General features: G+C 39.9%; 1 pseudogene; it reads left to right on the top strand.

Annotated features, from left to right (window-relative positions):
* Positions 1 to 8,703: 8,703 nt before the first annotated feature.
* Positions 8,704 to 24,406, top strand: part of LOC133111117 (uncharacterized) — a 47,832-nt pseudogene continuing 32,129 nt past the window's right edge.

The raw sequence follows: 24,406 nt of genomic DNA, 5'->3' as shown, positions 1-24,406 counted from the left end.
CAAAATACAGTAAATGCCCTAAAGAATACTGTTGCTTTTGTGATTTGTTTCTTTATCATATATTGTTTTACATGACACAGTAAAACATGTTATTCTGGGTTTCTGATACAGTAAAACATTTATTAATTTACAGTTTACTGTAAATTTACCATACTCAGTCATGACATCTATTGTGAGAGGCAAACCAACAGATCAAAAGTTTCTTTAGCTGCTTGGCTTGAAGTATTTGCATATGCAAAAATAGAGGAAAGGGAAACACATAATATATGTATTTAGCAATGCTCCAAGTTGTTTGTGTTTTGTAGTTCATTGAACATTGAGTGACAAAGTAGTCTTATGGGAGAAAGCATATGCTATAGTTATGGCAGCAGGAGTCACTTTTGGGTGAAATATTAAGTGTTTTGGTGGTTGAAGTGCATTTTGCACCAAAGGTTAACTGATGTGCTCAGGTGTGTGTTTCAAACGCACACTGTGTGAAGAGTTTTGAAAAAGAGGACATGGTATTGAGACAAGTGTTAACACGATTGTAAAAAACTGTAGCACTACAAGTATGTTGCTACAGAAACATCAGATCAGGATGAAACAGTTGTACACTATCCCCTTTGACAACAACTCTGAGCATGTCAAGGAACTCAGGTACCAATATGTCCAGGTAAGATATCGAAGGTAATTTTGAACAACACAGCACACACAAGCACAGGATTTGCAGAACACAGTAAGCTATACAATTTGTGACATATGGTGTGACATATGGACAACTTGGCAAAAAGACGCCGCTGTGGAAGGAATGTAATCGGGAGAAGGGCAACCTTATTGTTTTTCTTGATGAACTGTTTGAAAGGCTTTCAGCAGAAAGAGAGCAAGAGAGGCAAAATGCACCAGCATATGTGATTGTATGGGACAATGTGGCCTTTCACCACTCCCGGCAGGACAAAGAGTGGTTTACGGCCCATCCTAGGATGATGTCGTTATGCCAGCCACCATACTCGCCTTTCCTCAACCCCATAGAATAATTATTTTATGCATGGTGATGGAAGGTTTATGACCACCACCCACATAACCAGATGTCACTTCTAGATGCAAAGGCTGCTAGGTGTGTGGACATAACAGTGGAACTCATCCAGGGCCGGATAAGATTTTTTTCCTCGGTGTATGGCAAGAACATTCGGTGTGATGTTGATGAAAATCTATGGCCAAATGCGGAAGACAGGATGGATGGGCCAGGCCAACACTAGACTTATGATACTGATAGGCAGACAATATATGTGCAAATTACTGTATATAGTGAAAATATTGCTATTTGCTATTTGCTATTATAAGACAGCAGGGAACAGGAGGACCAGCAGGGAACAGGAGGACGAGCAGGCAGGCAAACTGGCAGGAATCAGTGAAGACAGCAGGGAACAGGAGGGCGAGCAGGCAGGCAAACTGGCAGGAATCAGCAGGACAGGTGGGAGACAAGCCTGGCACGGCGACAAACTGAATAGGTCACTAGAACTGACAGACTTAGAAGACGTGTTGACTTAGAAGAAGATGGATTGGCAGGGAAGGCAGTGTGAGGAAGGAAAAATGATCCGCACCCAACCTACAACATGGAAAAGTAAAACAGAAGGGGAACTGGGGAAACACATGAACAAAAGGACAGGGATCAGGGAACCGGTAGGCATGACACAACCCCCAACAACCAGTCGAACACATCCCCACAATTTCACATGCCATTTATTATTCAAAAGCAGGCCAGCTCCTTATTTCTAAGCGTACAGAATAATATCAGTTTGAGAATGTATTTAGATGCTCACGGGTGTTAAATATGGCCACTGGAAATGCCCTCTAGTGTGGAGTCATATGCGTTTTCACTGTCCTCCTAGGAACTATTCAGATGAGCGATTTCTTTTGAGGCCTCAACTCTTGAATCTTCCATTTAGACTTCGTCATCACAAAATATTTTTTTTTTGTTGTTAAACATCATCCTTTTTACATTAATGGCATTTCGACAGACACTCTTATCGAGAGCGACATACAGTTGATTAGACTCAGTGTGCGCACTGAAAACGAAAAGATCTGTGTTTTATGCAAGCCCAACAAACGATACACCATTGGAAACGTAATTTTGTTAGCTAAATTGGTACTCAGTTCTTACTCAAATACCATACTCCTAATTGACTGGACAATTAGCAAAAGTTATACTGTTGGTGATTGCTCAGAGAGAGGGACGTTGTCTATACCATGTGAATGCCTTACTGGGACTGCTTAGAGAACCTCACAGTAGCCCTGATTGTGTTCGAGAGAGCCAATATAAAATGTAGATAATTGAAGTACTTTTGTACACATATGCACAAAAATTATAATTCCTCCGTAGAAAAGTAAACAATGGGCATTCTATCGATGCCATTCTGAGAATTATAAACTATTATGGATTTGTTTCACTGGATCCTCGCCGTGAAAAGGACGCTGACATTACCCTGATTTGTGTAGTTTGTGGATTCCAACAATGCAGAGAGGCCCCCCTGACTTGGTTTTCCACCCCACATGTCACTAAAGCGAGGGCATTGTAAAATAGTTTATACAGACAGAACCATGAGTTTTAACACTTTCAAACAGTATATGCAAACAGTATATGCTGTGACTATATTGATCAAAAATTGCAACTTGAAAATTTTTTAAAAATCCCACTCAGGCCAGTGCGACTTAAGGGGTTAAGATATTTGAGTTTATACAATAGAAAAATATGTTTTATTAATTTCACTGCTGTGTATTTGGGGTGCAGGGTTGACTGATTTACTGGAGTCATATTTTGACGTTTCTTTTTTATGGTGCCTAAAAGGCCAGTTTACAGGATGTGTCAGAATAAATATACATATATTATGTCTGAGCTGTAAGGTTCCTGTCCTGCTGATTGGGAGTGGTGCCGTTTTGCCCGGAGGAACATGTCACACGGTGTTGTCTGCTCTGTTGTCATGTGAGGGCATATCCCCTGCAGCCACCCCAGGGGGGACTCAATCAGGGCTATGACACAAGATGGCCGCCAGCTAAATCCAGTCCAGCATGATTCTTCTGTCAAAACTCATTCCAGCTGACAACAGTGACACCAGTCAACACCAGTCAACTCTACACAATGCATGGGTCTTTTGACTATTTACTCTGCCAACTGATGCCAACTGATGCCATTTGTTGCTTTTTGAAATTGTGCAGAAGCTGAATATTTTACAGGAAATTACCCAGGAAACCAGAGGGATGATGAACAGAACATCACTGATATCTTATTCTCAGGCAGTCTTAGAATACAAAAAAAAAACCTAAAGCTTAAAGCTTAAAACTTTTAATACTAGCAGAAATACTGTCCTGTATTCTTGCAGCAAACTGCTGCAGTGGGCTTGGCTAGTTCTTGGATGAGACCTCCTGGGAAAAGCTGGTTGCTGGAAGAGCAGAAAGCCAATCCCTCTGCTGAATGATGGGAGCACTACGCTGTGGAAGCTGCTGATTATCAGATGAGATGGTAAACCGTGTCCCTGACTCAACGTTGTCTCTGAAGACCCCGCAGCATTTATCAAATGAGTAGGGGTGTTGGCAACTTGGCCATGTTCCCTACAATGCGAAAGAGTGACAACTGAGCAGGTTATACAAAGCTTAAATTAGTAATAAAATCTGTGTCAAAGTCAAATCAGCACGAAAAATGAATATGTATTTAGTCTTCAGTGAGTGTCGATCAACCAGGTTATACAGTGGTTTTGTGTTTCAGGAGATCTCCTGGGCGGCAAGTTCACATATATATTTTTTGTTTTTCCCACAGTATGAAATTGTTTGCACAACCACCATCAGATGGCGAATATGAGCACTCTAATCCATCGTTGTCTGGAATACTTGATGTCCGACAGTAAGGGGCAACAGTGTCGTATTTCTAATGTAGGTTTTCCGCACCTGTACTCTTCCGGGTGTTTTGTTCCGCTACAGGAGATGGAGATCCCTCATTAAGTGTGCCATACAACTCTGACCCAAAAATGCAGTGACATCACATTAAACAGAAGAAAAGGCACAAAATGTAAAAAGTAGTTAAATAAGTACAGTATTTTTAAAAAAGTAATTTCTTTAGTAATAAATTCAGCACTGAATGAAATGAAATAAATATATCAAAGTCGTTTCCTCCATTGGGTTATAAACCTCAATTATTCATCCCCACCATGAAGTCTTAATCAACTCCATCTCACGATTGCAATGAATTCATTTTGTGTGATTATGTGCAAAATTAGAAACTGGCACAAGCTGCCTTTACTTCTTTACTGAGTCCATTGATTTACACTTTGAAAACGCATTTTTTAAGCCCAAACATTTAGGACTAGTCATGGAAGGAGGAGGGTATTGCATTTACTGTACAGTGTCATTTTAATTGTAAAGTCAAAACTCTTCCTGGTGCTCTGGCATTTCTAGGGTTGAGGCCAAACTGAACAATGTTAACTTGATGTAGTTACTGCTGAAAGTGAAATCTGCAGCGTTTGTGGAAAGACAAAGTAAATGGCCAATTTTAAAATAAGTTTTAGGAAAGGATCTTGAATGACAAAATGTAATCAAATGAAATAGTCATACATAAAACAGCATTTGTGGAAATTAATTGGCCAACGAGTCATAGTTCTGCTGTTTTAAAATAAGTTGAGGAAAGGATTTTGAATTAAATCAACAACCTTAACTGACTGAAATAGTCATACATAGGGGCAGGGCATGGTTTGGTAAGATCTGTCATAATAGGTAACCTGTAAATCATTGTGTGTTCATGTATGAAGCACCTTAAGAACAAGCAACGTTAAGTGGAGGTAGTACAATCCCCAGTAATGATTGATGATCAATCTGAAAATGGAAGAGGAGTGGCACATCTTGGTGAAGCAGCAACTGGACAACTGTGTCCCAGCTCTGTGGAAGCTATAATATATATAGTGTTATAGCTGTGTAGTGGCACAGCAAGGCAAACTCAAACACGTCTGAGCAACAAGGCTCAGCAGATATAACCAGTCCCTCAGATCCCACCATTGCTCATAGCTTATGGATGCCAAATAAAATAAAATAAATATCCCTATGAGTGTGATTCATTTCTCTGAGGGGTTATCTATATATTTCTACAAAGGACCACTAGGTGATTTTGATTTCTAAATAATGAATGTTCAATTAATTAATGAAAACTGCATTCCCATTGGATGGTAGGTCTGCCAATCAATGACTGTTAACTAATGTCCACAGCATCAATATTCACACTATGGAAGGGGAGGGTTTACCAGCATTACATAAAGCAAACCAATAAATACTTTCTGGATAGCTGTAATGTGTTTGAATATGTAGGAATTACTTTTTATACATAGCCCCCCAATTCTAGGGGACCAAAAATAATTGGACAAATTAACTGAAACTGAAATAAAGTCATCATATCCAATATGTTGTTGCAAATGCCGGGTATCTTCTCTGGTGATGCTCTGCCAGGCTTGTACTACAGCCATCTTTAGCTCAAGCTTGTTTTTGTGGTGAAATGCATGCTGAATTGGATTGACGTCAGGTGATTGACTTGGCCAGTCAATAACATTCCACTTTTTGGCCCAAAAAAACTCCTTGGTTGAATGTTTGGTATCACCGTCCTGTTGCATGATGAAGCATTGTCCAATCAGTTTTGATGCATTTGCTTGGATCTGAGCAGATAAGATATGCCTCTATACTGGCATTCATCCTGCTGCTGCCGTCAGCAGTAACATCAATGAACACCAGTGAGGTGGTTCCAGTGGCAGCCATACATGCCCAAGCCATAACACTACCTACACCGTGTTTAACAGATCAGGTGGTATGCTTTGAGCTGTATGTGACTGAGCTTTGAAAAAAAACTCTTGTGACTTGAAGTACGCACTTCAATAATCTAATTTGTCAAGATCCATTTCCTGTAATTCTAGAATCATATATCATATGTTTTTGATCAAGAGACCAATATGCTGCAACATGACTAATTTAGGACTTGATAACACATGAGTTTTTTCAAGGCTTTTAATTGCTACTTCCCACCTTCTAAATACACAATTTCTCACCATAGAATATAATTTAAAATAAGCATCACAATTATTTATAACTCTGAGAACACGACCCTGTCTATTTTCACCCCAGCGTTAGACAAGCTATTAATAATGCAGATGTTTTAGTTCATACCTTCAAAAGTCAACTAATTGCCTCCAGCTTGTTTCAGACTGATGAATGAGAGGATCATGGGCTTTGCGGTTCAGTGTGCTCACTTGCATTTCCGTACATTGGTTCATTTTGCATTGCTCTGTTCTAGCATTCCCGCATAAACCGGGGATAAAATAGTGGTTCAGTGTTCAATATGTTTAATTCGGCGCTCCCCCCTCGGGACATCTGCAGAGTATTTTTTCCACAGTAACTACTTGTTGTTTGCACAACCACCACCAAGTAGCAAATGTGAATACTCCAAGATACTGACAGTAGGGGGGCAGCAGTGACATTTTTCATCATGCGGAGCTTGCATTATCATTATAGAGCAGAAAGGTCTGTTTCAGAAAGTAAAAACAGTACCAAAAACAAAACAAAACGTACCATAGGGAATTTGATGAGGTGGGAATGTGCAGTAAACACAGAACTCGCATTCAGTTCTCGGAACAGTTCTGTGGTAATCAAATGAACAACATAATTTGAATCATGGTTATGTTTTGTTTCTGTTTATACACAACTCAAATAAACAAAATTAAATATAGATTTCTTTGTAAAGGGTCTCTTTCACAGAATGCAGGCAAGCAACAAAAATCCGAAACCATCTCTAGCAATAAACTAAAAATGAATAGCATTCGTAATTGTTTGCTGGTTTCAACATCCATGCAAAATATGCTGATTTGAACCAAGTGTTTTTATCCTGGAGAATAATGCAGATATCAATGATTCATGCAGTTATTTTTAATTGTTACGATTTAACTGCATCACACCTCTGTTACAAATGTTTGCACACACGTTTACATTTGTTTAAATTGTACACAAACTGTTTCCCACCTCAAACATAATATGACTTATTGTAGCAGAAAAGTGTACACTCTCAGAAGTGACATTTGACAGTTTTTAGTAATTGAGTAAGTTAAAAAATGTACAGTTCTCCCCTACGATAACAATGATATCTATTTCATAAATAGAGTTTGTATTGTATGTGGTAAGATGGTTTAACCATTTGTATAAATGAAATAGTTGCTTTTTTTCAAATCTAGAGTTGAATGACTTTTTGGAGTCTATGCAGTTTGTTCTAAAGGCTAATCATCTCCCTGTTGTTTTGTTGTTACGCCGCATTTGTTTTAGGATTAGGGATGGGCATGGTGGGACACTTAACCAGTGGATAATCTGCAAAAGCTTGGAAGAAAACGGTTGCGATTCAACAAGAAATGGTTAACACTCTGGTGATATTGTAGGTTAGCTACTGTGCTACCTTGTATAAATTGAAGATGATTTCACTGAAAATAAGTTATTTCAAGAAAATGAAAAAAACGAAAAAAAACTAAACAAAAGAGCACATCCTGTAGCCTACCAGAGCGGGAGGCCTACCAGGGCAGGATCAATAACCTGCTCTACAAAATCTCCTGCTCTTCTGTTACAGCGGGGAAAATACAGTCCATCCCACCGGCAAGGGTGGGCTCACGACAGCTATGGATTAGAGTCCTCACATTTGCCACCTGGTGGTGGTTGTGCAAAAAACAAACATAAACCACTATGGCTTATGGGTAATCGTAGTACAAATGACCTCCTGTTCCAGGTCAAAATTCAACGCAGCTGCCCCCTACTGTCGGAACCTCAGCATTCCTGCCACAGGGCATACGTAGCCTTTAAAATTGGACAATTTGCAGCCCTGAATTTTTCATTAAAATTGTCCGCTCTGTTAGATTGGAATTAATGAATTGAGGACTGTGTTCTGTACCGTGCACCTGTTTTTCCTTTATTTGTTAAATATCCGAATCCATGACATACCAGGCCATTTTATGTCTATGTGAAAATGGATAAAAGGGTTGTCAACGCATTGAAGCTCTGCCCCTTTGGCCTTGTTTGCCTGGACAGACCTGTACAGAAAAATAGCCGAGAGAAAACAGAAGGGTGACAAAATGTCCGCTCTGAACCGCTCTGAAATGCTTGCACCAAGCTGCCTGCACTGCCCCTTCCAGGATCTCTAGCCGGGAGGGTGCTGACATTTTTAGAACAAGCCGCTACTTTGAGCAGGCAAACGTGAATTCCGCAGGTCGTCGGGAGACGAGAAGGTTTGCCACCTAAAAAAAGACAGGGACTGGCGGGTGGGGAAAAGAGCGGCCAGGGATTTAAGGGAGTGAAATAACGTTTTGCCTGTCACACCGAGGACTCTGGGGTTTAATCCTGCCTTTGACCAAAAGTGACAGAAAATTGTTTCTGAGCTGAAAAAACGTCATCATACCTGGGAGAAGGGAAAGGCTAGCTTGGTTTATTCACAAAATGGTGGCAGCCTTCACAGACCCTTCCTGACCCGCCCGGCGACAGCAATGCCCCCCCCCTGTGGTGGTAGGTGCCTTGTATGGCAGCCAATCGCCGTTGGTGTGTGTGAGTGTGTGTATGAATGGGTGAATGAGAAGCATCAATTGACAGCGCTTTGGATCCGGCCACCCTGGATGTGATGACGGGGCCCGGCCCCCTGGATGTGATCACAGGGCCCGCCCCTTGGATGTGATGACAGGGCCCCGCCCCCTGGATGTGATGACAGGGCCCCGCCCCCTGGATGTGATGACAGGGCCCCGCCCCCTGGATGTGATGACAGGGCCCCGCCCCCTGGATGTGATGACAGGGCCCCGCCCCCTGGATGTGATGACAGGGCCCCGCCCCCTGGATGTGATGACAGGGCCCCGCCCCCTGGATGTGATGACGGGGCCCGGTCAACGCTTCCCCCTGCAGAAGGCTGGCGGTAGACAGCCGAGGTGACGGACGAACCCCCCCAACCCCCTGTGAGCAGAGCTCTGTTCCAACCTTCCCTGTGCAGAGACGCTCTCTCTCCCTCCCTCCTTTGTCTATTTATCCCTCCTCCTTTTTTCTTTCTCCCTTTATATCCTTTTTCTTTTCTCTCTCACTGTATTTCTCCCGTCTCTCTCACTAATAGAAATTCAGACGACCACACAAGACGTGCAGTAAATTACTCGACTGGCACGGTCTCAGTTAAAGGGACCAGTCACAACTGATGCACGCAAGTTAGTGCACAGCTCATTTTTCACTGCAAAGTTATGACATGTCCAAACTTAAATTAAGATGATTTAATAATAAATAAATGATTTGTTATTTACCTGACCCTTCTTCCAAAGAGACTTGTAGTTGATTAGACTATCAGGGGTCTGCCCCCCTTAAAGCAATGCAGGATTAATGGCCCAACAACTGTGCATATCTTATCGTGGCTGCACCGGTGCTTGAACCACCAACCCTCCAGGTCCTAGTCATGTAACTTAGCTACTAGGCTACAGTTTCGTAAGTGTACTTTTACAATAACAGCAAACACTATAGGTAGACATTTGCATTTCTGTAGAAAAAGTATGGAAATTTTGTATAAACACTGCGTGGAAATAATTCAAAATAAAATAATAACAATCATTTTAAATAATAATGCTGATCTACATGGCAACTGCTCACTCTTAGCTTTGCAGTGACCCAACTACCCTTGTTTCCTTGAATTACAAGCAGTTCATTCAGTTGCTGAAAATGAAGCATGTCTTTCACTGTGATTGCAAAGGATAGTGGTTAAGGTTAGGAACAAAGCCAGGTAAATGGCACGCAATTTTCCATTAGAAGGCATGAAAACACGTAAAATGTAACCCATCAATGAATAGACTGGCTGGCTGCCGGAGCCAAAGAATATGAGAGGATGTTATTATCATTCAGTAATAATACGTGAGTTGTGCATGTCACTGTGTGGGAGTGGCGTTCTTGAAGGCCTCTCCAGTAGTGATGAGGTAAGATATAGCAGCTGAACATCTGAAAGAACACATTGAATTAAATCAAAACCGGACAAATCAACCAGATGCAAATGCAAATGTAGCAAAATTATTTTAATCAACTCTAATAGTGGATTGCAGAATTATTTTGCACTATTTCGCTGTGCAAGATGGGAAATGTCCAACCTGCATCTCCCTTGAGTAGTACAAATAAATCTCATTGTTTTATTCTACCTTCTACTAAAATGTGATTTCTACCATCTACTATTTGAAAAGGGGAGAGGCTAAACCATGCAAATAAAAGTGAAAGGAAAGCTAAATCGTATGTTACAGCAATATTATAGACAAGCCAGTGGAGGGACAGATGCACCTCACAACACACAGGACTTAAAGCATCTGCTGCTAACGTCTTGGTGCCAGATACCACAGGGCACCTACAGAGGATTTGTAGAGTCCATACCTCAGTAGGTCAGAGCTGTTTGGACCAACTGCATACATGGCTCATCATGTATATTTTATCTGATTACTCTTAAAAACGTTACACTTGATCTCATTTTCGTATTCCTGAGACTGCTGTGCTCAAGGAAAGTAGTACTGGCACAAGGCAAAAGCTGTTTTATATTAATATGTCAGCTTCATATCACAACCCACCACCTCCCTTTGAATGAAACATCAGAGTTAAATCGGAACACATTCATGCACCGTGTAATCATTCTAGAAAATCAATGAAAATAAAAGAGTGCCGGACTATGGGTTCAATTCAGTGTGAGGCAACAATAGAACATAATAGAGAGGTACATTCAGGTTTTCATAGCAGATACCCCCAAGTTAAAGATGACAGTCTGCACTTTAACTTGATATACATGGTTTTAATGTGCTGGAGGACAGTGCCAAAAACAAAAATTGTACCATGGTCCAAATACTTACAGACTGCACTGTTGTCCCCCATTTCAGGACACCATCATTTTTGGGACAGGTTATGTATGTTTTTCAGTGGTTAGTTGGGCTAATTTTCTCGAGCTATACCTTAAGGTCAAAATAGAAAGAGCTAACAGCCACAGTGACCCATCACATAGTAAAAGGCATGGCCCCAATCAGCATAGAAATTCTTAAAACCATCAATCCAAAATACGAGCTGTGTAGCTGTAAATTCTTTGCCAAGAAAGCACTGCCTGATTTATATATTGTGGTCTGACAGATTTACCAAACAGCATTCCTGAGTTACCATGGGGGCCCTACCTCAGTCTCACGGTCACTGGGAGTTGAAAAGTTCATGTCCCCAAGCAAGCTACTTCCCAGATGATCTTGGAAATGAAACCAATAAGTCTGCATAACTTATAAATTAAACATATTAGGCAATATAAAAACTAATTCATCAAATCCAATTTTGCAGAGTACATATGGTCCTGTTATAATCCCAGAGTCGTAGTTTCATAAATTTACATTTTACTGTGTAGGAAGGCTTGACAGCAGAATGCTAGCTGCCAGATACCAGCACCCAGTTTGAGGAGTAATGGGTGTGACACATTCCCATGCAAATGAGCAACCAGATTTTTTAATACCAGCCAAAAACGTCCTTTTTCACGTTGGAAAAAGCACAAAAGTCGCGTATTAGCGGCCAACTCTGTCTACATGTCATAGCCTATGTTATTCCATGCCATTCCTCAGGTTGTGTCCTTTAGTTACAATAGCTGTCCTTCAGCGAAGAGCCAATTAGGGCTACCAGGCATCATGCTTTACATCGCACTGCACGGACCCCTTGTCCAATGTTAAAGTGGAGAAAAGTATACGTTTCTCCACTTAAACAAGAAATAATCGACTTTGATTAGTATCTAATTATAATCTCTGGCATTTTCTGCTGCTTAGACTACTTTCCAATATTATCTTTCTAGCTCTAGCTCTTTCTTTCATATGCACATTACCTGGTATCACAGTTTGTTTGACTAACGTGCTCTTCAGTCAAAAAACATCAAGAAGTAGGGTTGCCACCGTCCTAGATTATCCGGGACTGTCCCAGAAAAAATAATGAAACGAAATATCCCGGAATCAAAGTATTTTCGTTTAGTATTGCTTAATGAATTGTAGACAGCGTATCCAGTGTACGTTCCTAAATATAATGTAACAAATGGTGTAGAGACGTTATTAACCTTCACAAATTACACTCTTTATTTTTGTAATGAAAGAGGAATTGGCACCAAGGTAGTTGCACACCCTCAAGAGCGACTGAAAGTCTGTTTTACTCAGTTTGCCAGCTTCGTGTGTGTCCAGGATTTTTACAGGACTGAGGTGGCAACCCTATCAACCAGCAATATTTCAACATTAATATTAGCAAAAAGAAAAGAACATGCAATTACACAAGGACAAATGCCTTCTTGAGTCCAGTCCCAGGCGGTCTTCAGAGAGCCTTTGGCATCTTTTGCCAAATTAGTTTTCAGTTTTCGCGTGGAGGAGAATTTGCGACACCTAGAAGCATGCAAGTCTCACTGGGAAGTTGCAAAAACAAACGTCCAGTATCACAAATCAGGATTATGATTTAGCTAGCTGAATAACTGCATTGAGTAAACACTGGAATTTATTATTTTTATTTTATTTCCTGTTACAGATTTTGGAGTGCTCTATGGATGCATTTCTACCTAAAGATGATAGCCAGACAGACAAAGTCACAAGTTACTGCCTGCTGTTATTTTCCTCACATTGTCTCTTGTGCATATCAAGAGAGTGTTCCGATTGTAGATTAAGGATATATGTTCTTAACTAGCAAATTTGCATGGCATCTATGTAAACCATACATTATTTTATTTTGTGTACTGTTTATCAGTTGCTGACAGTTATAATTTGTCAGCAGCACCATTAATTTTACAAGCAGGCAGTTTGTTGGAGAGATTTGGCAGTATGCTAAACAAAACTGCATCATTAGCCTAACATCAGCCTTGCATGCAGACTCGCACACACGCACACACACACACACACACACACACACACACACACACAGTACAGTACACAGTTCTTTCATTCGTGTTTAAAAAAACTCCCTTGAAGGCTATAATTACTACCAAGACTGAAATTAGAAATTTGACAACAACGCAGATAGTGGTGCTGATACAAACTGCTGTACTAATGGCTCACCCAAAAGTGTTCCTTGTAAAATTGTTCACGCACATACATGCATCGTTTTACATACTTTTATATAATTGATTTCCATTTTTTGATGAACCAGATAAACCATTTAATAAAGATTTACCTGCATAACAGTGCAGTAGAACTGCATAAAACTGGAGTAGTTGTGCTTCAGATGAAAGTCTTGCTTTACAATGTACTTTACTGCAAATTGCAACGTAGTACGGGGGACTGCTTAAACGACACCACGTCCCAGTTATGTAAGGCTCACTTCCAAGTATGAGAACGGATATGGATAATTTTGTTGGTTGAACAGACACATTCGGAAAATTCCATACTCGCTCACTCGCTCAAATATCTGTACAAAAACATTTATTTAATTTTATGCCTAAATATAAAGTCAGGTTCAGGATTCAGAAGGATGTGATTAAGCTATCATGTTTTTTCTGACTGTACGTTCATTATTATTCTTAATTGCATGTCGGATCTAAATTATGTATCAATAAAAACCGCCCTTGGCCATGGAAATAATGTTACCAACTGGTTTTGTAATAATTTTGAATGAGTTATTCAAGCATATTACACTGTGTGCATTGACTAGTGGGCAAGATTATAACTGCAGATTGGACATGTATCTTAGCTACACACACATTACATTTAAGTGATATACATTTTGCGTTGGTATCCTAAAATTGACATTATCAATCTGTCCCGCGTTGTCCCACAAAACCTCACTGTTACCCGCATTTGGACTATTTGCATCTTGCATTGATGTTTAGAGTTGCCATTTTCATGCAATCACCCCTTGTCAGTGTCATGCCTTTGAAATATTTGGAGTTTGGAAATATTACCAGTGCTATACTGCATATTGACATATTGAAACCGCCTATTGTAGCATGCTTTTGCACAGCCTATTATAGGAGTTCTAAAAATAGTTTTTTATTTGGTCGATTAAATGATTTACCTTGAAAATACTGAAAATGCCAATCCCTCATACACATCAATATATTCTAAATAAAACATGAGTGTATTAAAATAGATTTTAACAAGGTAGTCACTTCATATTTATTATGTTACTTTAACACAATGAGTTGGGGAGAATGTACCAGTTTGAAGGACTTGCCATTCCTTCAAACTATATCTTGTGCTACATTTTTTTAAATTGCCTGGTGATATGAAGGATAACTGAACCTATGAAGACAATTATTATTACAGTTATACAATGATAAATGCTATTCATACATATGTGCATTCATGACCACCCAAGAGACACAGAAGATACATTTGCACAATGCAATTATACTTTTTATAACCGTTAAACACATAACCTTCTTCACAGCTCACCCGTAATCATTCTTTTAAGCCATACCCAGAGCTGAAAAAAATCGGGTTGCTTTGCTGGGAACCAATATGCATTGCATATAGTACATATACGGCAAACTGCAGAATTAACTTCACGTCTTGGCATACATGTACTTACATTAGAATAAACTACGGTCGACAGCGATACCCAGCTGTGTGAATTCACTGGGCCTCGATGATAGCTCTCTCACTGTAATTTATAATACATTTTGTTGTGGATAAAATGCTTTGAAAAATCAATGGGATTCCATTCTCCTCCTTTATCTCCTCCCCAGCTGCTCTCACACAATTAATTCACACTGTCCATAGCAACCACATGGGGCTTAGCTGTTAGTTTATCAAAATGTTCCTGTGCATTAACTAAGGAAGCAAACATCCAAAAGCAAATGGACTAAAGCCACATAAATGATGAACTTCAGATGTTCTTGACAGGAAGTTGACTCTTGATTCAGTAGAGAAATACACTCTTTGGGAATGTGATAACAGGCATTAATATTAACAGGGTCCTGAGGGAGCATACGATATTTCTACATGGCAGACACCTCAAATATTTCAAAAGTGTAAAAAAAAAAGGTACTTGCTTCCAGCTTGTTTGTTTTACTTGAATAGAGATATCCATCAAAAAGATTGGGGGTCAATATGCCAACTGGTGTGTGAAGGGTTGAGGTTTGCAATGACATTGGATCTGGGAAATGGTGTTGACTGTATAACTCCACTCTGCCAGCAGAATGCTGTTCAAACGCAGCGAGCATGCAAATAAACTGAGCCTGGAAATAAAGCAGAATGTACATTCAGAAAATATATTTTCATTTTGACTTGCTAGGTTGACGAGAGATCGGGATACATAGCGCTAGGATGTTGATTTCTCTGTAGCGTAACTGTAAAAACAAGAATTGTTTCTCCTGATAAATTTTCCTGATGAACTCAGTGGAAAAAATATTCATGAGCAACAATTCCTGTAGTATCTACTGCATATCTGACAGCAGCTCAGTGGCTCATTTGATACCTTGGACGTAAAGCCATATATAGTATGAAGCCAAAGTTTTCAGGAATTATATATCTCATAATTGTCTGCCAACACACAGAAAAAGATAGAAATTGGTGCGACCTCCTGGAGTTGGAATGGAATTGCCCTCTAGTCTAAATGTTTTTCTCACAGTTTTCTATCACGCCTCTTCACAGTGATTGGGAAAACAATGAAAAATTTACATTTAGAGATACTGGTGTTTTTTTGGGTTTTTTTTGCTATGCTCAACTCCCGTGCACATACAGCGTTCCAAATTTTAATTAAAATGGACTTTGGTGAACTCTATAATCATTCTGCATTTGCAAAGAATTCTAAATCTACAACACAATAAAGTATGCAAAAAATGAAGGTCTGACTTTCTGAAGCCACTGCATGTAGAAGGATGGGTCTTCATTATGGTAGTTTGTTTTTAGCAGCTGACAGCTGCCAGTCAAATTCCATGTTGGACTGGATTATTTACAATATCGTTGATCTTCTGATTTTGTTTCACTATTGTAAGGCGGAAATTATTAACTATTATTAATTATTAAATTATTATTCTGGCATTATCACTCAGGGCTGGTCAGCTTGCTGGCTTCCTTTGGTATTGTGGCAAAATGTGGCTGTAAAGTAATTTAACCCAGGAGCATGCACCATTAACCCTCACTATCTCCGCACCCATACGGGCAGGAGCCTGTGGGGGAAGACTCAGGCCTCCAGCCGTAAAACTAGTTATGACGGGGCAACATCCTTTACGGCATGGGAAGGTTTCAGAGGGCACGGCCTGTTGGGCCCATTATTCCCTTCGAACCCCCCTTTATTGCTCTCTCCCTCTTTACTCAGTCACTAAAAGATGTGTACAGCATTGGATGTTTCATGACAAAGTCAGTTTAGATAATATTCATGTTTGGTATTATTCTGATTGTTTCAGTGTGACTGGTGCAATGGTTTTATTTCTGCAACAGCAAACCCTGGACATCATAACCAACCAGGAACCAGAGGAAAAACTGTGTGGAGCTCTGCCCCAGTGAAAGCCATGTGCCTCAACCCCCCTGCGTTTCCTGGGGAGGCGTGGCTCCAAATTACAGATGGGTGACCCATTTTTAGGGTTAACATCAAAGGCTAGATTTTGGATTTAAGGACAGCAAACTAAGCAATCTGGGAGACTCCCGTATGTAGCTTTTATTACCAGGTATGACTCCGTAATTTGGTTTCCGTTGTAATGTTTTTTGATTTGGAACTAGTATGTAATTACGTGTATGTAACCTGCCTGGTAAAATAAATTGTTAAAACTTGATCTGTGTGGTTTCGCTGACTGACACTCAAAGTTATACAGGGAATGCTTGGTTTACCCCCTCAAACTGGTCTAGGGAGGATGAATATTTACGCTTAATGTATCACGGCGTATAGCACCCGTAGACCTATGATGGTAAATCCCTCACCTCCGCGTGGTAGTTCATTAATGTCGAGCACAGCTGTAGCTAGGTTGGTCTGCTTGGGTCCCTAGGCTGTAAACAGATATACCCAAGAGTAGCTATTCCTGCGACCTCTGATGACTACAGATAGCTAGTCAGTTTGTGAGACGTGCACATTACACGCGATGTGACATGCGGTGGTACCAGCAGACAGCTGGACAGTTCGGACAGTAAATCTCAGTACAGGATTCCTATAGCGATCAAGTCAAAATTATAAATACAACATCCACTAAATGTGGACAACTGATCTAAAATATTATTCTAAAATGCAGTCAGATAAACGAAGGTGAATCTATTGGCCCTATTGTGGAGATTCTTGGTCAGCCCAGACCAGTAAAGAGCAGAAGGCAGAGTGGTACTACTGTCTTTGTATCATGGTTTATTTATTGGCTGATCTAGACTCTCTGCTTAGGGGCCACTAATTTTTAACCCTATTAGTATTCTTTCAGCAACACCAGAAGGACGAGCACGCTGATACCTTCAACCCTCGCTAAATTCTGTTGTTGGGTTAGCGTGGGGTTTTACACTATGATTCATCCAATCCATGCCGTTTTGTTGATGCATTACATAGAGTAGCTGACTTTCTTATAGTAATTTGGGAAATGAAAGTATATAACTTTATCCTTGGTTGTGTTCAAATAAATAGCACTTCAAATATTTTTTAATAGCTTTTAGTTCAATATTTCAAATGTTGTGGAAATATTACACATTCAATTCCAAATCAAAGCATTAGCAAATTTTATGAAGTCTGTTATTCTTTTACAGGAAGCAAAGAAAAGGAATATTAATCTGTTCAAAAAAAAAATTATCTTCAAACTCTCTTCAAACTGTATAAACTGAATACATTTTTCAAGATTTAACTTAACTTTAAATGACTGAACTAATATTTAGTTGCATAACCATTGTTTTTGATAACTGCTGCATCTGCGCTGCATCGAGTCAACCAACTTCTGGCACCTAAAAACAGGTATTTCAGCCCAGGATGAACAAACTACATTCCACAGTTCCTGTGAATTTTTAGGTTTTGCTTCAGAAACTGCATTTTGGATGCAATGGGGTTCAGGTCGGAGGATTGAGCTGGCCACTCCATTACCTCAATCCTTTTTGTCTGGAACCAAGATGTGTGAGGTTTCGTGTTTTTTGTATGCATTGCATTCTGTTCTTGTCGTTAGCGTTTCCGTATTTTGTTACCTCCGCGCACACCGTAGTCTCCCTGTTAAATCGTTTCACCTGTTTCACTTCCTGATTGTTTTCCCCATTGTTACCTGTGTATATAAAACACCTTTGTTAGTATTGTTTGTCGCCAGATTGTTATGTGTTCATACAGTACTTTCCAGCGGTTTCCGATAGATATGTTACGGCCTGTTTCGTCCCTGACCTCCCTTTCTCAACTTTTGTTTCTGGATTGTGTTTCTGTTTGATTAGCCCGTTTGTTTTCGACCCATTGCCTAGACTACTATTCTTTGGATTATCATTGACATATCGGTTTGCTGGAAAGCTGACCCATTGCCTGGACTATTGTTTACGAACTGCCTTATCCCTGCTATATCTGATTGCTTTTGACCCTCACTTGTACATCCTGTTCAAGAATTTCGTCGTGGTCTCGCTATTGGATCCCCAGTTCTGAGAGCCTGCCAAGATGTTGGTCGCTTACTCATGTGTTTAGGGTCATTGTCTTGTTGAAACACCCATTTCAGGGGCATTTCCTCTTCGGGATACGGCAACATAATCTCTTCAAGCATTTTGATGTATTCAAACAATCCATGATCCCTGGTACCTGAACCCAACACCGTAGTATAAAAAACATCCCCATAACATGATTTTTGCGCCACCATGCTTCACTGTCTTCACAGTGTACTGTGGATTGAATTCAGTTCCCCAGGGTCGTCTGACATACTGTTGACGACCACTAGACCCGAAAATAACAATTTTACTCTCAGCCACAGAGTGTTATGCCATTTCTCTTTGGGCAAATCGATGTGATCCTTGGCCAATTTTAACCGATTCTTTTTTCAACAATGGTGCTTTATGGGGGCTTCTTGCTGATAGCTTAGCTTCGATCAAACGTATTCTGACTGCAACAGCACTTACAGTTAATTGTAGATCATCTATGATTTTTCTAGAGCTGATGAATGGCTGAATCTTTGCCATTCTGACTATACTTCGATCCGTTTTAACAGTAGTTGCTCGTTTTCTTCTGCTGTTTTGGGTTTTTGTTGCCATTTTAAAGCATTTGAGATCATTTTAGCTGAGCATCCTATAATTTGCTGCACATCTTTGGACGTTTTCCCCTCTCCAATCAACTTTTTAATCAAATGACGTTATTTCTCCGAACAATGTTTGGAATGTTTGGACATTTTACTTAACAATTCAGAAGGAAATATATTTTATGACAATGTGTGAAACATTTGCTTCCCTCCTTCATTAATAAAGGACAATTAATGACACCTGATTTTTCACAGAATGAATGAATTCTCTAATTAAACTCCACACTGCTATTATTTTGAACACACCCCTTTCAATGAATGAGTCAATTACTCAGAACAAGCAGCATGCATGTCATGATAGTCATTTTTCTATTACACCACTGCATCTACAAGTAAAGTATTTGCCATGCAGAAATATCATTACTACTAATAACAGTGGTTCATCAGGTTACTGATGTTGTACTGCTATTTTGTTCAAGACAACTGTAAATAACATGGGCTACAATGGTCTACGGACATCAATATTCTCACCTTCCCTGCAGTACATTGGCTAGTAAAATTTCATCATGGCGTGGTTTGCTTAACCAGTAACTGCCAGGATTTATGTCAGCTCCATTAAGGAGCCTGTGTCTAGCATTTAGCTGCATAATTTTACATGATGTTTCACAGGCAAAGCCTTTAATGACAGCTGTTTAATGACTGCATATAGTCATATGACTCTGATGGAAGAGGCGAGCCAGGGACACTTCATGTTGTCACCTGGAGGGTATGGGGACCTGTCCCTGGGTTGCTTCATCACTGAAGCAGCGTGTCCTTGAGAAATATAGTCTAATGTACCCTCCAGTGATTAATCCCACACCCCTCTATTACATATTCATTAAGCACTGATGGGAATCAGTGAATCAAAATCAAGATGGAATGCCTTCTAAAAAAGATGAGCTGGGTTTTTAAGAAGCCTTTCGGCTCGTCGTTTTTTTTTTTGTTTTTTTAAAGGAACATACTGTAAGCTCTCAAGAGGTGGGGAAAAGGGAGATCTTACATATTCATGTAAATATTGCTCTTTGACCCCTAACCTTTCTGATACAGTGTCAAATATAGCGTTCTCAGGCTGTGAAGACCAAATTCATTTTCAGATCCACAAAAAACATTTCCACATATTGTTGGAACTGGAAATTTGTGGAGTGTTAATCGGTCCTATTAAGTATGTTAATTTGTCCCATACACCATGTAATTCACCAAGATATTCTTTCTTAGGGGACAGGCTTAAAAACCTGTTCACTTTAGTTTTGCGCGAAGAAATGCCTTTATTTCCACACTGCCATTGTGGCACATATTGTCGCAATCCAACTCATCCAGAAAATGAAAGAGAAATGGACTGAGCTACAGCAAGTGCTATTATTGCTAATTGCGATGACATAGATTCACTTTTTCCAAAGAGAATATGGCTGGCAGCTGAGGCGAATTCACTTGCAAGAAATGGGTAAGAAGGCATCTATGAACTAGCTCAAATGTAAAATCAGCTCTTGTTTTGACCTTTTGACTGCTACTGCAGGTCAGACTGCCAATAGTAAACTGGGCAGTTCAGACTGCCAATAGTAAACTGGGCAGGTTGTTAATTATGTGAGGAAAAGCAGGAGTGTAGGGAAGGACACATATTTTATATGCAAGCGCAGGTGTTTAAGAAAAATGCACCACATGCATTTTAGAATAGCAAGGCTCTAATGAGCTTTGCAGTAGGCTGAAGCCATTATTCCAGGATGTGAATTATAAATAGATGAACAGCCAGGACTTTTTTTAATGTGACTCTTGCCCTCGCTGATCAACCATCTTGTTCTTGTTTCTACTCAAATCTCAAGAGATATTTCTACTTCATAACATAAAGAATAGGAAAAAAGATATACTTTTTATTTTCAGCAAGAAAGAGGTCACCTTTGTTCGAACAAAGTACAGTGGTTTTCTGTTTCATAGGCTGGTTTGCTTTTCTGGTAAGAATTCCGTGGGGTTCCGACAGTAGGCGCAGTTGCATAGAATTTCAGCGCATTTAATCCATAGTGTTGTCAGGTTTGCTTTTCACACAACCATGACCAGGTGGAAAATGTGAGGGTAAAGGCGCGACAGATATTTATGGTGCCGTAGACCGCAATCGAATGCTTGCATTTTTATCGCCCTACTGACCAAGTACTGTAAAAAAGCTCATTGTATGGGTTAGTGCTATTGGCTTAGTATAGCTACATCATAACCACATATGGTGACCAGTAAAGGCCAACGACACACTAGCACTTCTTCCAAGTTTTATCACCACTTTAACCCACATTAACTTAACTTTAAAGCAGTAACATGGTGGTTGGTTACACTTTCTGCTTTTTATATGCAATTTGCTCAAGAGGGCATTGAAGAAACACAATGAAAGTCTAAAATATGCCTACTTTTTGAATATGTTCTCCTCATAGTGCGTCACATGAGGATAACATTCACCTTATCCCTCCCCTATAACTTGTGACCCATAGTTTGTACCGCTGGCCTCTAGGCAAGACAATATTTGACTAACATTAAAGTCACTTTAATTAGATGCCTTGTAAGGAATATATTTGGTTATATTCATTCAGCTAATGTTAGCTAGCTAGTTTGCTTTTAAAAGGTGACGTTATCGATAACGTTAGCTAACTAGTTCACGTTCATAAGGACGTTATAGTTGTGCTTTTGTCTCAACTTGGCTAGCTAGCTAAAATTATCATTAGATGAGTCAGCATCCTTACCTTAGCAATCGATAATTGATATACTAAGTTAGATAGCTTCTGAAAATTCAGTCTCCCAAGATGAGCATGTATCATGGAGTTAGCTATTGTAACAATCAAATGGTCTGTCAATCACAGCTAATTGACAATTCTCATTACCACGCCCAGACAGTTTGGCCTAAGCACTTTTTCAGCAGGGGTTGATATTCGCTTGCAAAGCTTGACAGAGATGTAACGTTACAAGCAACCAAAAAAACAAGTATTCATTTTTGGTTGTGGGTTTTGCGGTCTTGGGAACTTGTGAGTGACAAAGTGAGGTTTCAGATCAGTTTGCTTTATTGTCTTCACCCACCCCACCCCCACCAGACTTAGAGTGCTAATGTGTGTATGCATTGTAGATTTCAATGCTCCTGATAAAGTGAAACCCAAGTTGACTCGTGTTCCTTGTTCAAGAAAAGAAAAGAGAAAAGTTAGAGAAAAAAAGAAAGGGTTTATTTATCCACATCGCATTACAAACAAACCAATATCCACTTTCCACTGACATGGTCTAAAACTGTAGCCCTATATTGACTGGGACAGGCAAGATTGGTGGTTTGAATCCCAGTGTAGCCACAATAAGATCCGCACAGCCGTTGGGCCCTTGAGCAAGGCCCTTAACCCTGCATTGCTCCAGGGGAGGACTGTCTCCTGCTTAGTCTAATCAACTGTACGTCGCTCTGGATAAGAGCGTCTGCCAAATGGCAATAATGTAATGTAATGTAATGTAATGTATATTCCCATTGATTTCCCAAATCGTACCCTCTTATGAGAAAACAATGTGTATTAAGCTAATATTGTAAAAATAAATAATGATACATTTGTATTTTGTATTTTAAAGTTTGTATTGCGAGGCCTACAATATAATGTAGGTCTACTAAGAAAGAATAAGGTTACTGCAAGTGCATGGAATTGTGAATCAATCAATCAATTGTAGTAAAGACAGGCTCCTTATAATCAAAGGATATTTAAATCCCAATGGGGAAATTCATTCATGAAATTATCTTCCGGCACTGAACTCAGTGGAAGTGATGTCACACTTCAGCTCTCTTTGTCTTTATTGATGAACTTATTCAAAGTTGCTTCCGCCTACATTCTGAGTAGTTTTAATAAAAAATATATTCTTTGCCTAGGCTTCTATCTGAAAGTTGTAAAGATTACATTAAGTACTTGTGATTTTGTATTTATTACAATTTAGTTTTTAACTTATTGGTTTTCGGCTGCTGACATGTTGCATGGCTTCTGCATACCACTGTGGTAATCTGAGATAGTCACCTTCCTGTGAGCTTGAACCACAGAGTTTGTCCACAGATTTCTGACCTCTATCATAAGAACTGCCTCTCACTGGATTTTTTTTTTGTTTTTTCATGCCATTCTCTGTAAACTCTAAAGAATGTTGTGCATGAAAATCTCAGGAGATCAGCAGTTTCTGAGATACTCCAACCGCCCCATCTGGCACCAACAATCATTCAACATCAACAGTCATATTTCTTCCCCATTATTCCCTATGTCTGAACAACACTTGAACCATGTCTCCAAGCTTTTATGCATGCTGCCACAGGATTGGCTGATAATATATTTGCATTCACAAACTGCGTACAGATCGACTGAATAACACTGAAGGAATGATGCCTCACATTTCGTTTAATTAACAAAAGGTTTGTATTTGATACAATTTGAAATGCATAGGTTCATCCTGATTCGAGAAATGATTACATAATTATCCACTTAGTTGCAGAGATTGATTTTAAAAAAAGCTCTTGACTGGAAACTCTAATGCCTGTTCAAAATGCAACCGCCCGAATCGAAACCGGCCAGCGGTTCAAGTGGAATCGGTCTCTCACCTTGACCGTCATCACCGAAGGCCAAATGAATCACATGCTTCATTCTGAGGCTCAATATGGGCATAGAGATGTTCAGAGCCATCATTACAGAGGGGCTCGCATGGGCGACTTAACTGGTCCCTAAAGTCATTACTCCCAAAGGTGAGCTGTATCACACCGTCCCTGCTGTAAATGTCATGTTAAGATGAAGAGGGGGGGGTTGTTCTTTCCAACCGCTGACAAATGCATAGCAGTCTCCTTTATGTACTTTTCCAGCCACATTGACAGCAGGCTGCCGTTTGGCAGGCAGGTGAGGTGTGGTGATGGCCTCCCACAGCCGTCTCAGGATGACTCCTTTATACATCCTTTCTTACAATATGAAGGGGAAAAAACAACACATTGTATCTGGCGTTCTCCTCATTTCACCGCCGCATACAGCACATCAGTACTTCTGCTTTGTTATTCTTTTTGTTAAGCATCACATTTGCAAATCAGGGCTTTTACATTCACAATTGCTTCTCATGGTACTTTGTGATACCTGGCAGATGCAAGTTGACCACATTGCTTTGCTGCCACTTAGACACTGTTTTGTCCATTAATGTCTTCTTACATATAAATAATTACCACGGTACAAATTTCTTCCCTCAAATTTCCATTGTTCTTCTTTCTATTATTTTCATCAAAGTGAGTTTAAA

Source organism: Conger conger, chromosome 15 (assembly GCF_963514075.1).
Source record: "Conger conger chromosome 15, fConCon1.1, whole genome shotgun sequence".
NCBI lineage: Eukaryota > Metazoa > Chordata > Actinopteri > Anguilliformes > Congridae > Conger > Conger conger.
This window is presented reverse-complemented; position numbering and strand designations above follow the sequence as displayed.